Raw genomic sequence first — 15,115 nt, 5'->3', positions numbered from 1 at the left:
AGAAACCTCCATGTCTCCATCTGCACAGCTTTCCTTTAGCCTTATAGAGTTGCAGCTGGGACAGGTTTAGGAGCTTGTCTCTATACCACAGCTCAGGGGAGTGGAAAAATGGAAGAAGTAGGTGAGAAAGACAAGAAGAGCTACAAAGTTCTTCAGTTATTATAATACATGTATTAAATGAAGTGTCTGAGTCTCGTCTCACTCATGATGCTCATGCTTGTTTTTCTAATAGTTTAAAGGACACTAAAAGAATCCTCGTTGCTTACAAATAAGAAAGTGATGATTTGGATGCACTTTTTTCTAATAGTTTAAAGGACACTAAAAGAATCCTAGTTGCTTACAAATAAGGAAGTGATGATATGGATTTGGATGCACTTGTAGTATATCTTTATTGATTTTTCTAACATTTTCCATGAAAATATGTCTTATAAAGTTTTCTTCTTTTTGTATTAGGGTTTATATTTTGTGTTTTACCAAGAAATCATCTGTTTCCTCTCAGATGTCAAATATTTTCACACAAAATTATATGTGGTATTCTTTTGTTATTATTTTAAATTCTTCTCAAACAGTGGTTTTACCTTTTCCTCATTCCTAATTTTACCTCCGTCTGTGTAATATTAGTGATATTAGTGACTACTAATATTCTGCTATTTGTAGTAAAAATAGCTTTATCTTCCTTATTTTGTCTTAAAATGAATCAGATTTTAGATGATTTGTTCATTGCACTAACCTTTACCTTTATTATTTTACTCATTTATATTTCCTCATTTTTCATTTTATTTTGATGTTCTTTCTCTATTTTATAAATATGAGTACTAGGTAGTTTTAAAATAGTTTCTCTTTTGTAATGAACATGTAAAAACCTCTGCTGACTAGACCACAGTCTCTTTTAATATTTACTCTATCCCATGGGCTATGATATCCCTTTTCTTAGCTAATCTATTATTTCAAGTATGACACTCATACTTTTAAAAACCTTTTACTCCTAGGCTAGGACCCAAAACTAAGTAAGACCTAGCTCATCATATGAAATATCCTCTAGTCTAGCATGAAGACAGTCCTCTACATAACTGGTACTGATGTGATTTATATTAACAGCAAAATCCCTAAGTAGCAAGAGACAAGGTGTAATAATGTCACTACTCCTTCCCCTTCTCTACAATAGGAATCCCATCCAACCAAAGAGATACTAATAAGAAGAAGTGGTTATAGATCCAGCTCAAAGATCTTCTGGATAAAGATCTGTGATCTACTAGAGTATTCTTACTCTATGTTTGAAATTTTGTCCTCTAATTCATCTGCCTATTTGAAGGGCTGAATACTGTTTAATTTCTCATTCAGTTTTCCTCCTCTGTAACTTTCCATAGAAGCCTCATTAGAGAGGGAATCACTTCTCTGCACTGTTCTATCCAAAGTTATAATCTACACTTTATAACAAGTCTCTAACACAACCTGCAGTAGTAGTCTGGGAAGTCTGCCTCTGTGTGAGGAATCAGCTTATGTATTTCTCCCCCAAACCAGATGGCTTCCTTTGTTTTTGTTCTTGATTCAGTGAAGTTTTTCTTTTTCTTTTACTTTTTTTTTGAAAAAAAAATTGCCCTTGTTATAAGGAAAATACACAGCGAAACAGAACTGGAAAGTAATGGGGATGGAAGATATAGAAAAACTTAATCACCAAACAAGCTGTCCAAACATGGCCTCCTGCTGTGATTTATCCCTTACCTCACCTGCCTTTTCTGATTCATAGAAGCCTGCTCCTAGCAGGGCTAGGCCCCGGGAGCCACATTTCTAGCTAGTTCTCTGGAAATTTGGGAGAAATTATATATTTCTCAGTCTTTCAAGATATAGAAGACAGCATGGAAAAGGGAAAGATGTTTTGTTCCAACGTCATCCCCAGCCCCATCCTTCAGTATGTATTGATGCCAAAGAGAGGAACCCCTTGAAATTGGGTTAACTTAGGCAGCGATATATTGAGCAATGAGGCTATGTTGATGAGGAAGTGAGCAGCATCAGACACGGCATAGAAGCTGGCTAGGAGGTAGAGTGCAATAGAAGAGATGTTGAGGAATTTGCAGAAAGAAGTAAATTGGAGCCCGTAGTCCACCTGTTCCCAGTGTGTCAGTAGCTGAGCCTTCTCTTGATCAGTGGTCTCAAAGGGCGTTCTTTTCACCATATGTTGGAAGACATACATAGCCAAATTATGGATGATGTTGTTCAATATGAATGCTGATGGGCTAAATTATGCAAGTTTCTGTATTCAAAGTATTACTTTGCAAGACTGTTTTGATAAATGCTTTTTATTATTATGTAATATTTAGCAGTCATGCTCAATCAACAAAGTCAACAGAAACTTGTAAATATTCTGGTAAATAACACACTATAATACTTTTTTCTTTTCAGTGCTGTAACATTAAAATAATCCTTGTTTCCATACAACAGGAATTCTGATGAAAGGGATGAAAGTAGAACAACAGGCAGCAGTCTTACCAAGATGACGTGGCCAGCCAGAGGCCCAGGCTATTCATCATTCCAGGGTTGGGGTTTACTTCACTGTGTGCCACCCCCACATTCATCCTGCAAGCGTCAGTAGCCGGCTGGCTAGGGGCACAGCACTCCAGTCAGGTTTTTTATATTACCTTTCACTGAGAGCTTACTATGTGTCAGACATTGCATTAAATATTTTATATACATCATGTAATTTAATCCTTGCAATAACTCTTGACACAAGTAAAATTTTTTCTATTTTATAGGTGAAAAATATAAAACTTAGAGAGGCTGAATAACTTACGCAAGTTAGGAAGAATTCCCCCAAGTAGAAAGTGGCAAACCTATAATTTTAAGTAGGTTCATCTAACTCAGAAGGCAATGCTCTTTGCCAATAGACTATAGCTGCCGCTTTCTGCACCATAATCACATTGCAAAATATATGACAGAACATTGATTTCCTGAAACTTGCAGATTTACCAGGTGTGTCTCCTGCCATCAACTGAATCATACATAGGAATGTTGAACAGGTCAGAACAGGGCCTCACCGTAGGTGGCCAAGGACTGTTCTCCACTATGCTAACTGTCCACCCTCTGGGGCAGTGATTGGCAAACTAGGGCCTGTGGCCAAATCTTGCCCACTGCCTGTTGTTTTTTTAAAAGCTATATTGGAACACAACCCCATCCATTCACTTATGAATTGTCTATTGTTATTTTCACTCTATAACAGCCGAGTTGAGTAGTTGTAATAGATACTGTGTGGTCCCAAAAGTCTAATATGTTTACTATCTATTCCTTCAGAGAAAAAGTCTGCTGACTTCCAGCCTAAAACATGCCTAACCTCAAATACATTTTGAAAGGTGTGACTTGTGAAATTTTATTATATCATACTCTGTACATACTTCTTAAGAGCACAGAGCATAGGTGCTTGGCACTTGTCTCTTTCCATGATACCACATCCAACCTTATATAGTGAGCACATGGACTGTAACAAGATGGATAGAAACAGGCATTGTTCATAGCATCATTTACCATGTTACTAAAGTGTAATATGATGGATCTGGAAGAGTGATCTGCTTTTCAGCACCAGCTTCTACACCTCATACTGGGCTAGAAGACCAAGAGCTACGACAGTGCAAACTCCTACCAACCTCTGGACCCCTGAGGCTCTCTCCCAATACAGGGGAGCAGCAACCACTACCCAAATGTTCACCCCAGGAACTAGACCTAATGATCCAGGCAGCAGGTTATCTAGGCCCTTCACTGCTCCTGAACCTTGGGGTCATAGCACTATTTCAACTCCACACAGACAAGGTGTCATGAAAAGAAGTCTCCGACTCTAAATCAAGCAACCAAGGGTACAAGGAAGGGCATGATGATAGAGATCTTGGATATAAGCAAATGCCCTCTGTGAAGAGGGTCAATCAGCCTGGAGACACACATCTGAGAAAGCACATGATTTAAAGTTCATAAGTCTGAAACATATTTATGGATATGAAGAATTAGGCTCTATGTGGTTCCAGTGAGATCCCCATTTCTGAGCATGTTGGGGCACACACCAGTGACCCAGTTCCAACCTAATATATTAGTGATTCCAATGTAGAATGTGGGATTGAACTAGTAAAGCTGTAAAATACATTCTAGTTCATGGATCGATGCTATCTATGCTCCTCAATATGTTGTTGTTGTTGTTTTTTAACTTGCCTATACATTCAATTGTTTTCCAACAACTGATCTCCTTAATTAATTAGCTGTTAGTACTTTAAGCCCATACACTTTCATTTATTTAGTCTTCTATGTTCTATATGCTGGTTTACCCACTACAAAGTCCTGATGAGTGACACATTTTGATTTTTGGAGGTTTCAATCACAAATAAAAAAAAATACATTTTTTTTAAAAAAGCTCTTCCTTCTAATAGAATTGAGCTATGTTGTTTTCCCACTCTTACCTTCATCCTACTATTTGCATTCTTTTCTCCACCAAACCATCAGAGCACTCAAATCAATTCCTCTTATTTCTTTGTATTTACTGTTTTTTTGAAACAGTGTAGTTTTACATTTCCCCTGAGATCTTAGGGTAATAGCTCAGTGAATGTGTGTGTGCTTAAAGTGCCTCTGCATATCCAGATAATCATGTTTGGGGCAAATGCCTCATGTAGACTTACCTCTACCTTGCACTCAATGCCTTGGAAGCCTTAGGAGGGCGGGAAACTGTAGCGGAAGCTGCCTTGGTTGGGCAGAAAGCCACAAGGCTACATGTTTCACACAAACCTCCTGTTCCATGTTATTTCCTCTCTAGCCTGCTGCTGCCAAACCACCACAGTTCAGCTAATTCCTCCTCGAGCAGCGTTTCACCCAGTGCTGCAATTATAGTGGAGACAGAAATGGAGTTGGAAATGAAGTAATGAGGAAGCACAGAGAGGAGGCCACCATGATTCATCTCAAAAGCATGTGGGGTCATTAAATCTATACATGTGGTCCACTAGTCCCTAATTTTAGCCACTAACTGAAAGAAAGAAGGAAGAAATGAAAATTAGGTGTTTTGAGAAAACCCTGCATCTGTTGGTCCCTTTCCGAGAAAGCAGCTTGGTGAAAAGTGCCAACCTATCATCATAAATAATCCCACCTTATTATTTAGAACATCCATAAGCCAAGACCAGAAAGAGTACAATGTTCCCTACTTAGCATAATTCAACTATACAATGGTATAAAGACAATACTCATTCAGTAGAAACCATACTTCAAATTTTGAATTTTGACCTTTTCCTGGGCTAGTGATATGAGGTGTGATAGCAGCAGGGAGCTGTGGGGGTTAGCAGCTCCTGGTCAGCCTTGCAATCATGAGGGTAAACAACCACACTCTGCAGTGTACTGTGCTGCCAGCATTTTTGTGTTTTGTTTTGTTTTTATTCTTATGCGTTTTTGTATCTCATCTCTTCTACAAAATGTATATCTGAGTATGTCGCCTGCCCCTGGTGAGAAGAGGAAGGTGATTATTCTCTTGAGATAAAACTCAAGAAAATTGCCCAGCTGAAGGCCAATGTATGTGTTCTGAGCACACTTAAGGTTAGCTAGGCTAAACTATGATGCTCAGTAGATTGGGTGTATTAAGTATGCTTTTGACTGATGATATTTTTCAACTTGAGATGGTTTTATCAGGACATAACCCCACCATAATTCCAGGAGCATCTATATAGGAGCTGATAACTGGTTTGCACAGTTTGTAGTTAATGCACATGGCCTTTTTTGCCTTAGACATCAATACTTTATTTAATATGAGTTTGAGGCAATATTTCAGCACTTGTCCTATGGTCTGAAATTTTCCAAAAGATAAAAGGTAGAAACTATTACATCAAGAAATGTTGCTCCTGGCCTGATTTTATGGAAATTTGGCTTTCTAGTAGTGACCCAACACTGAATTCTACACATTTCCCCTGAAACTATTTTTCTCCTGACTGCTGTATTCCTCCTAATAGCAGCACCATTCTCCTTGCCTCCCAGACTTCCAATTGTAGCCATTTTTAACTCCTTTTCTCATGCTCTTCCCTCTTTGCAATTCCCACCCCAGTCTCCAGTTACAGCATCAAATCAACATCTGCTGCTACTGCCTCTTCTGTAGAAATAACTATCTCTTTATCCTCATAGACATTTGAATAGTTCAGGTTCTCACTGTCTTCCCTGTTCTACTGCAGCAGCTTCCTAACTTATCTCCCTTCCTTCCTCATTATCCTGCTCCCCTCCTTCTGCAGGAATCTCTCCTCCCAGGGTTCCTTGTATTAGCAATCACACAGACTATTTCCAGGGTCTTATTGGAGCAGCATCTCTCATTTCTTCCACCTCAAAAGTCCTTAGTCAATTCTTAAGGCTCAATTCCTTTAAAGAACTTTCCATGATTCCCGTAGCTTTTGGAACAAGATGAATCTTTCAGGGCACATAACTATATTAAAATAATTAAATTTGACTCCTTTTCCCACAGAAGACTTTAAAGTATGAGGTTTTCTATGTTTTCTTTGAGTTCCCAATAGTTTACATATAACCTGATCTAGGGAAATCATGTCAAATGGATTCACTTCCCCATTTAAAATTCAACTGTAGCTTCCATGCTACCAAGAATGTACAAACATTTCTCCATCCTTCATCTGTTCCCATTTCTAGCCTTATCATTCACTATGCATTCATTACACTCAAGCAAAACTGTAGCCACTCACTATCCTCTGCATTTCCCCGGTATTTTTTGACCATGTGCCTCTATTCTTGCTACACCTTCTACCTAAACCAGGTTTTTTCCCCTGTCCCTCTCTTTACATCCATACATGTTCAGGATAGGAAGGTATATATGCTTAATATCACACTTCAAACTTTGGAAAAGGTAATTCAAACATTTTAAAACCTTTTTTAACCTTTTTAAATGTTTTTAAAGATTTTTAAACATTTCTATATATTACTACAACACTACTCCTCACCATATCCTGGTATCCTTTCTTTAAAAGTCGTGTCATATACCCCTTCCTTATATTTCCCAGATACAGCCACAGCTATATGAATTCTCTTTAGTGTCAACTCTTCTGCAATGACATAAGCTTACTGCACTTTAAAGCATAGCTGTTCGTATACTTGACTTATCTCTGCTAATGAAATATACACTATTTATAGCAGTAACTGTGTTGCTTAGTTCTATATCATAACACCTAACATAGTGATGTACATGTATTCACACCCAATGCGTGCTTATTCTACTTGAACAGATTGTTTGGACCTGACTTGAAATGTTACCTTTATGCATACTGCTTGGTGTCAAAACCAAGTTGTCAAGCAGAAGCTTAATTTGGAGGAGTTTAGTCAAAAAGGAAAAGGCCTCAGACCTCCTTAGAAGGGATACATTTTTTATTCTGTTCTTCTGAGAGCAATCAAAAAGCATAAATGCAAGCAGTACCTTAACCTCAATAAATATTTGATAAGAGGATTTGTGTATTATAATTACTGCAGTCAATAATGAATTTTTATTTTTATACATGTATCAAAATTCACTGAATTCCCAAGATATGCTATTTGGAAAACTTAGTGGTTCTTATTTGTTTTATAAAAAGAATAGATCAAAATTAAAGTAAAAATTTATAACTATTTGCATGCTTTTAAATATGGTAAAAAGCAGTCAACTCTCTCTAAATTTTTTTAAACTGATGAGAAATACCTATTGCCAAATTGAAGAACATGCCTCATTCCCTTTAGTCTAGAAAAAAAACACAATAAAATACTCCCAAGAAAGATTGACACTAACATTGAAATTTATCTAGACAGGCTGTATAAATAGCAATTAGATTTTTTCCTGTTCCAGAGAAAATATTTTATGTAATGGGACTTAGAGACTGAATTTCATATCCCATCATTAAGGGATTCCCGTCCAGTGATTGTTGAGATGCCCCATTCCCTCAATATTTTCATTTCACTTTAGCTGGGGGAAAATAAATGATCAGAGTGTGACAGCAGTAGGTGGAATAATGCCCATCTCAGTTCTAACAGACTCATGAGTCTGGCTCTTTCAGCCTTTTACTGAAAATCCCTAAAGGATCAGTGAAAAATATTGGAGTGCAAAAATTTTATAAATAAACGATGTGAAGAATCAAGGCAATTGGAGTACAAAATAACTTGTCATAAGGCCATTTTTTCAACACACATTTTTTTTTTACTGGCTTCCAGACAAATGCATTATTTCCACATAGGAGTGGGCAGACATTATCTTAGTCATCTTTTTTGTGCTGGTCAATGCAAAGATTCCAGGGGCAACTTTCAATTTGCCTGGGCATGCTCAACATTTCTGTGGGTTTTCTCTATGTGTGCTTTTAATTCAGTGATTGTTAAGAACATTGCAGGCAAAAGCTAAAGGTGACCACAATGCAGACACATAGTATGGAAGCGGGGGCTCAGTGAGACTTGACAAGGCTCAGGTGCAGGGAGAATTAAGTACTGATTTTCTTCTGTAGGCTGATCAGTGAGGAGCAGAGTAAAAGGGGGGAAGATATGGGGTTAGATTCATCAGATGAGTGTGTCACCTATTTATTTTAAACTGTGAAAGATTAATCACACAAGAGGATGCTACCTTCAGTCTCTGCTATGGGAAATGGATTGAATTGTTCATTAGGGACAATGGGAACAAAACTGGGATTAGAGCTCAAGGCTCCTGAGTCTTGCTATGGCTTCCAGAATTACAGATGAAGGAGGACACAAATACTTGGATTTTCAAACATTGAAGGATATCCTTCCTGCTCTCCTCCTCCCCTGGGTACCCCATGTCTACTTCCAGCAGAACTGGCCACATCGTTCTGCAACTGACATTTCACTTTTCTGTGTCTCCAACCACACTGTAAACCCTTAGAGAAAAAAATGTCATATGTCTTCTCTCCAGAGATCAGCACAGGATTTGATATAAAAGGAGCTAAATAGTTGTTGAATTATTAAACTGACTCTTGATTCTGTGTAGCAACAGAGAAAAATATTAGAACCAAGAATTGACCGCTCCAAGGCAACTTATTTTAACTCAATACAGGAAAAACCATTCTAACCACAAACTCCCTGAGTGGGAAAGGCAAGGCGAGAAGTAGTGAATTCTCTTTTACTAGAAGCCTTTAAACAGAAGCTGGATAGTCACCATCAGGTGGTCTCTAATTAAAGATCTATGACTATTCCATTCCAGCCCCCAGGCCTCATTTATCTGAGAGAAGAGTCTCTAGTGCCACCTTCTTGTAACCTGGGGTAATTTATAAAGATCTATCCTTGCCAGAGTTGGCTAATCAATTTGCTGATCCTATTTAGTATTGAGCCCTTGCAGTATAAAAACAAAAGACACCCAACTTAGCAGGAGAGGTCTATGGTTAGGAATTCAGCTTCATCTTCCACTATTGAATTGACTTGACTTAGAAGAATAACAGTTTGCCCTACACTAGAAGCGTGATACAGACATAATAAACTGGGATCTCAATATATACTAAGAGAAAAAAACAATCAAAACCTTAAAACTAATCAGGACTTATAGATTATCTGAACTAAAATGCTCACATTTAAGCCTCAAAAGGAGGCATCTATAATCACACAGCTGGTGCCAGGCAGAGTTGGAACAAAATTCCCCTGATTACAAGGCCAGAATTCTTTTCATTACTCAATGCTGTGAAGCCCACTATAATATAACACTTAATTATACAGGTTCAGGAATACAAGTCAAAGCAGATCCCAAATGTAATAATAGATGCTAAAACTACATATGGCAAAAGCATGCTATAATGTGGTTAACATATGACGTGAATAAATTATAAAGGGATTGATTGCACAGTATTTTCCCATTGAGGACTGAGTTGTACTTCTATATCATGTGACTAATCTGTGCTGTAAACTCTGTAACACATGATCTCATTAAAATTCAAACCAAATGAGAGACATCAGGGCATCGGGGTGTGTCAGAAAAGCAAATACACAAGCAGTACATTAGGCTTTTGAATATACTAGCTCTTTTAGACTGACCCATTGCCCATCAAAGTAGGTAGGTATTATTACATCCTTTTTAAAATGAGAATAGAGCCCTGGCCGGTTTTGCTCAGTGGATAGAGCGTCGGCCTGTGGACTCAAGGGTCCCAGGTTTGATTCGGGTCAAGGGCATGTACCTTGGTTGTGGGCACATCCCCAGTGGGGAGTGTGCAGGAGGAAGCTGATCGATGTTTCTCTCTCATTGAGGTTTCTAACTCTCTATCCCTCTCCCTTCCTTTCTGTAAAAATATCAATAAAAGTATATTTTTTTAAAAAATGAGAGTAGAGTTCAGAGACATCGAGTGTTTAACCTGCTGTCATCTACTAGTAAATGACAGTCAGGATTCAAATCCACATATATTTGGTTCCCAAGCCAAGGCCAAACTTCTTTCTGGGGGATCAGGACATCCCAGACATCCATGCCTCTGTAAATAAGTTTGACTTTATGTAAGTAACTCTTCCTCTTTGGGTCTTAGATAATTTCTAAGGTCCATTCTAGCTCCAGATGTTCTATTACACAACCTCAGATATTCAAGATTTGAAAAGAATTTCTTATCTATATTCTATCAAAAAAATAAATAGTGTAAAACATAAGCATGCACAATATCTGAGATGTCTAGATTACCCTTTTTCTATTTCCTACTAGGATCATTTAGCAAGGTTTGTCTGAACATTGGCACCCACGGAGGACTTTCAGTGAAGAAGCAGCAGATTCACAGTTTCATTATGTGCATGATGGGCCAGCTAAGGGAGGTATCTCCCGTGTGCAGGACGCTGTAAACAGCTGCAGCTTAAACAGGCATTATCCTAAGTGTAGGCAGGAATTAGCCAGTGCTGAAAGATGAGGGCCACCAAGTCAAGGAGGACTATCTCAACACTGTGCACTAAGGCCTAAGGGGACTGCCTGTGTAGAGAAAAAAACCCATTCTTTAAGGCTGAATGATATAGTGGGAATGTCTTAGCCGGGATAGTCTGGAAGCCCAATTTTACACTATTTAACTAGAACTTTAAAATGACTTCACCTTTAAAAGAGCCTCAGTTTCTTCATTTGCAAAATTCAAAATTAATCAGCCTCTTGTATTTACTATGTAATTGTGTGTGTGTGTGTGTGTGTGTGTGAATCTAATCAAAATAAGGAGTGTGCAAGGGTTTTGTAGATCCCAGGACACTAAGAACTAGGAGCTGACATTCTTATTCTCTCTCTAGCCTAAATGTGCCTGACACTTTCACTCCCCTTGATTTATTCCCCTCAAAAGCAGAGATGAGGTTTTTGTCATTGGCTTTATTTTTACTTATTGAGCAGTTCTTTGGTAGAAAAGAAAGGGTTTGGTGTATAAGGATCTGTGTTTCATCCCAGGTAAAGCACTGGCTGGCTTTGTGCCCTGGAATCTATTTGTTGATCTTTCTCTTCATCAGTGTCCTCATCTGTGAAATGGGGATAATAACACCTCACTTGTGGTGATATTGGAATTCACAGTAACATATTTAAAGTGTCTGTTTCATAAATTGGAATGGTTACCGCAATTACTTACCACCCTTTTCAAATGACCAGTGACAGACAGTGGGAAAAGAAAGATCCCCTACTACCTGCCGCTCCAAACCTAAACCCAGTTGTGTCACTAGTGGGGACTAGGACGCATATTCAGTGCTGATTGAACATGAATACTACCCCTTTGCTATCCTGGTTAGCCCATGGGCCACCATTTTAACACTTCTGCTGCCACCCAGCAACTACCCAGGGGAACTGCATGGATTTCAGATGAGTAGAATTTTAAAGGATAGTTGTTTAAAAATTCTAAGAAGCACCCTGACCAGTTTTTCTCAGTGGATAGAGCGTCGGCCTGCAGACTGAAGGGTCCCGGGTTCGATTCTGGTCAAGGGCCTGTACCTTGGTTGCGGGCACATCCGCAGTAGGATGTGTGCAGAGGAAGCTGATCAATGTTTCTCCCTCATCGATGTTTCTAACTCTCTATCCCTCTCCCTTTCTCTTTGTAAAAAATCAATAAAATATATATTAAAAAAATTCTAAGAAGCAATGAGGGAAACCTTTCTTGAAAGTCTCTTCCCCAACAATGACAATATACAAACATATGAGGGGTTGTTAAATGCTTAAACTAGGTCCAGTTCAAAACTCCTGACACTGATATTCAGGCATATTTTCTTTCATATGGTATAATTTCTGTAAAAACCACCTATACCCTTCTTTTCTCCTCATGATATCATTTATTATTATTTTTAAGAGTACCCAGATAAAAATATTATATATTTCGAAGGACGTCAGAAGATTATAAACTTTGTTTTCATTGCTCTACAAATGTTAAAAAAATATATACACAGAGAATAAAGAAGATAGTCAATAACCAATATGTAGGGAGTTCATTTATGGAAAATCAAAACCCTAATTCCACATCTGCTATCTGCATAACCAATGCTCCATTCCCTAGATGCTCCTAAAAAGCAGATTCCCAGTTCTCTGATGACATAAGGAGAAGAAAACCTAAACATGCTAGAACGTAAACATTTAGGTCAATGCACAACCTCCTCACTTATTTACCCATCTTTAAGTTCTACTCTCAGCTTTGTCATTGCATGTCTTGAACAGAGTCCCCCAAGACCACATTTTATTTTATTTATTTATTTATTTATTTATTTATTTATTTATTGTGCCCTTGATCTGAATCGCACCTGGGACCCTTCAGTCTGCAGGCCGACGCTCTAACCACTGAGCAAAACCTGCCAGGGCAAGACCACATTTTATATCTATGAAACCAGGGAGATTTGATCAGACACTAAGATCCCTTCCAGCTTCTGTTTCTTATCATATACTCTCATTTGTTAAAGTATAATAACAGCACCTTGGAAGAATTTAAACACATCATAACTAAGAGGGTTTTTTCCTGCAATAAATTAGCAGAAACAAATCCTGAACTTTGACTCTCTGACAAGTGTCCCCCAGGCCCCATGGCATTCTTCCAGATAGCTTCTCACTGAAACCTCCTACACAGCCCCTGGGCTCAACCCAATCTGTTTATCACTTAAATTTAAGCTGCTGCACATGGGTAAGGTCTCCCCTTTCTGAGACAACCTATGTCAGTGGATAATAATACAACCCCTAAGTAAAAGGGGTCCAAAGAGTTAAAAACATAACCAAAATAATGTATAGCTGGTGATTAAGAGAAGATTCGGAAAACCATGGGGATAGTCACAGCATAGGACTTCAATGCCACCTATTGTTATGGAAAATTATTAGAATGGATGTTAATAAGAGGATCAAAAACGCTGAACTTTGACCCAGAAAGTTAGGTTAGTCTTTTTACTTGTCTTATGCCCTGTCTTTTTCGTGTTTGTTTGTTTGCTGTCTTTTTTGCTGTGTTTTTGTGTTTTGTCCTCTATTCTTTTCTTAATAAACAAACAAACTGAGGATGTTGGGTTATTTATAAAAACAGAGGACTCAAAAAATAGTTATGAGATTTAATTGCTAAATCCTAATAATCTTATTTATTGAAGATACAGAAAGAAAATATGTAAGAGGGCTCTCCCCATAGAGAGAACAGAAAAGTTAAGTTGATTGGGCCCCAAAAGCCAACATTTAAATATTAATTACAAGTAGACGGGCAAAGTTAAGATGCCCTATGTCTAAAATATCCAAATTCCCTAGCTTCCCAGACTCTGTGCTTTAGATTCCAGAAAGGATTAGCTCTTTTTCAGAGAACCAATTTCTCTCTTTAAAGCCAAATCCCTGACTTGGATTCCATTTATGCTTCAGAATCCTGTCACAATGACACTAAAGACCAGGGTACTTCCTTAAAGAAATGCAGTGTATCTAACACAGATAGGTTTTCTTGTTATTCAGAGCAACAGATTTTTGTAGAACCTCAAACTGGATGCCCACACAGTAAGTACATAGTGAGCACAGTGTCAGTTTGGGGGTGATTCTCAAACATTTCCCAGCTGGGATGGGATCCTGCCCTCTGCAGGAATTTTTAGGCAATAACTTCCTAAGGAGGTATTTCTCATTTAAATATAACCTCCTGGCAACCAAATATTTATCTAGAAGAAATTGGGAGTGGCCCTGTCCAATCAGGCACCTGGGTTCAGTCCATTACTCAAAAATAACAGGTTTGAGGCATTTGGGGAACGCCTCCTCCCAGAGATTTGCCAAGAAATAGCTCAGTAATTCCCCGCCATCGACCCATCCTTGTCAACACGCCTCCCTGGGCATTATGAATGAGTGGACAGCACCACACCCAAGATCAAATACAGGGCATTCTTGGCACAGATCCCCAAAGGCAAAGTCAAGAGCATGCATGACAAAATCCTTGCCTGCTGCCCAGTTCATCAGAGTCTGTGATGTAACTTGATCCTTGCTAAAGATGGTAGGGCCATAAACCCCAAGGCAATTTTGTTTTCAGACTATATCTCCATCCAAGCAAATCTGAAATGACTTTGCACTATTGGAGTTCGGGGGCATTAGTCAGTATTGCACACAAGAGGGTGATACTCAGAATCTCATATATGACCTCTCCTTTCCACACTCAGGTCAAGCATCCAATACCTCTCTCTAGCACTGACTCAAAGATCTGATCAAACTACTCTGCTCCAATCCATCTCACACACCACTACCTGCTTTAATCATTTACTCACCATTTATTGAGTACACAGCATATAAGGGTTGTCACATATAAGGGTTGTGCTACTGGCTGTAGGGACACAAAGATGCACAAAGCCTCAATGCTTTAAAACCTTTATGAATCTCATTAGCCAATAAAAATATATAAAACTTCCATATCTTGCCATTTAACACTGCCTGTGAATAGGTTACCCTCTCACTCTTCTCTTTCCGTCCATTCTCCCTATTCCCCAGTCAATCAGCAGACTCCTCATAATTTCTGAAAATAACTTTTCATACCTTTGTATTAACACCTATTTTGAAAATACTCTTCCCCGAACCTATGAGTCATCTTCCCATTTTCTACCAAAGTTTATCAGTCTGTTGTCTCTTTAGCAACAATTCCCACCCTTAAAAAAAATAATTGGCTCATCTGTGCTCCCCTAATATGTTGTTTATATACTTCCTTTAGGGTTTGTCCTGCTGTGTGTTATATGATCTCAGGCT

At 38.4% G+C, this 15,115-nt stretch overlaps 1 protein-coding gene and 1 pseudogene across 1 annotated transcript in view; both read right to left on the bottom strand.

The window, feature by feature from the left end:
• TPRG1 (tumor protein p63 regulated 1) overlaps positions 1 to 15,115 on the bottom strand; it is a 133,996-nt gene that overhangs the window by 38,558 nt on the left and 80,323 nt on the right. The gene's annotated exons all lie outside the window — the stretch shown is intronic.
• On the bottom strand, positions 1,907 to 2,581 carry LOC102760933 (annotated as a pseudogene).

This window comes from Myotis davidii, unplaced genomic scaffold (genome assembly GCF_000327345.1).
Source record: "Myotis davidii unplaced genomic scaffold, ASM32734v1 scaffold41, whole genome shotgun sequence".
Lineage (NCBI taxonomy): Eukaryota > Metazoa > Chordata > Mammalia > Chiroptera > Vespertilionidae > Myotis > Myotis davidii.
Note: the sequence above shows the minus strand (reverse complement) of the source record. Positions and strands in the feature narration are given on the sequence as shown.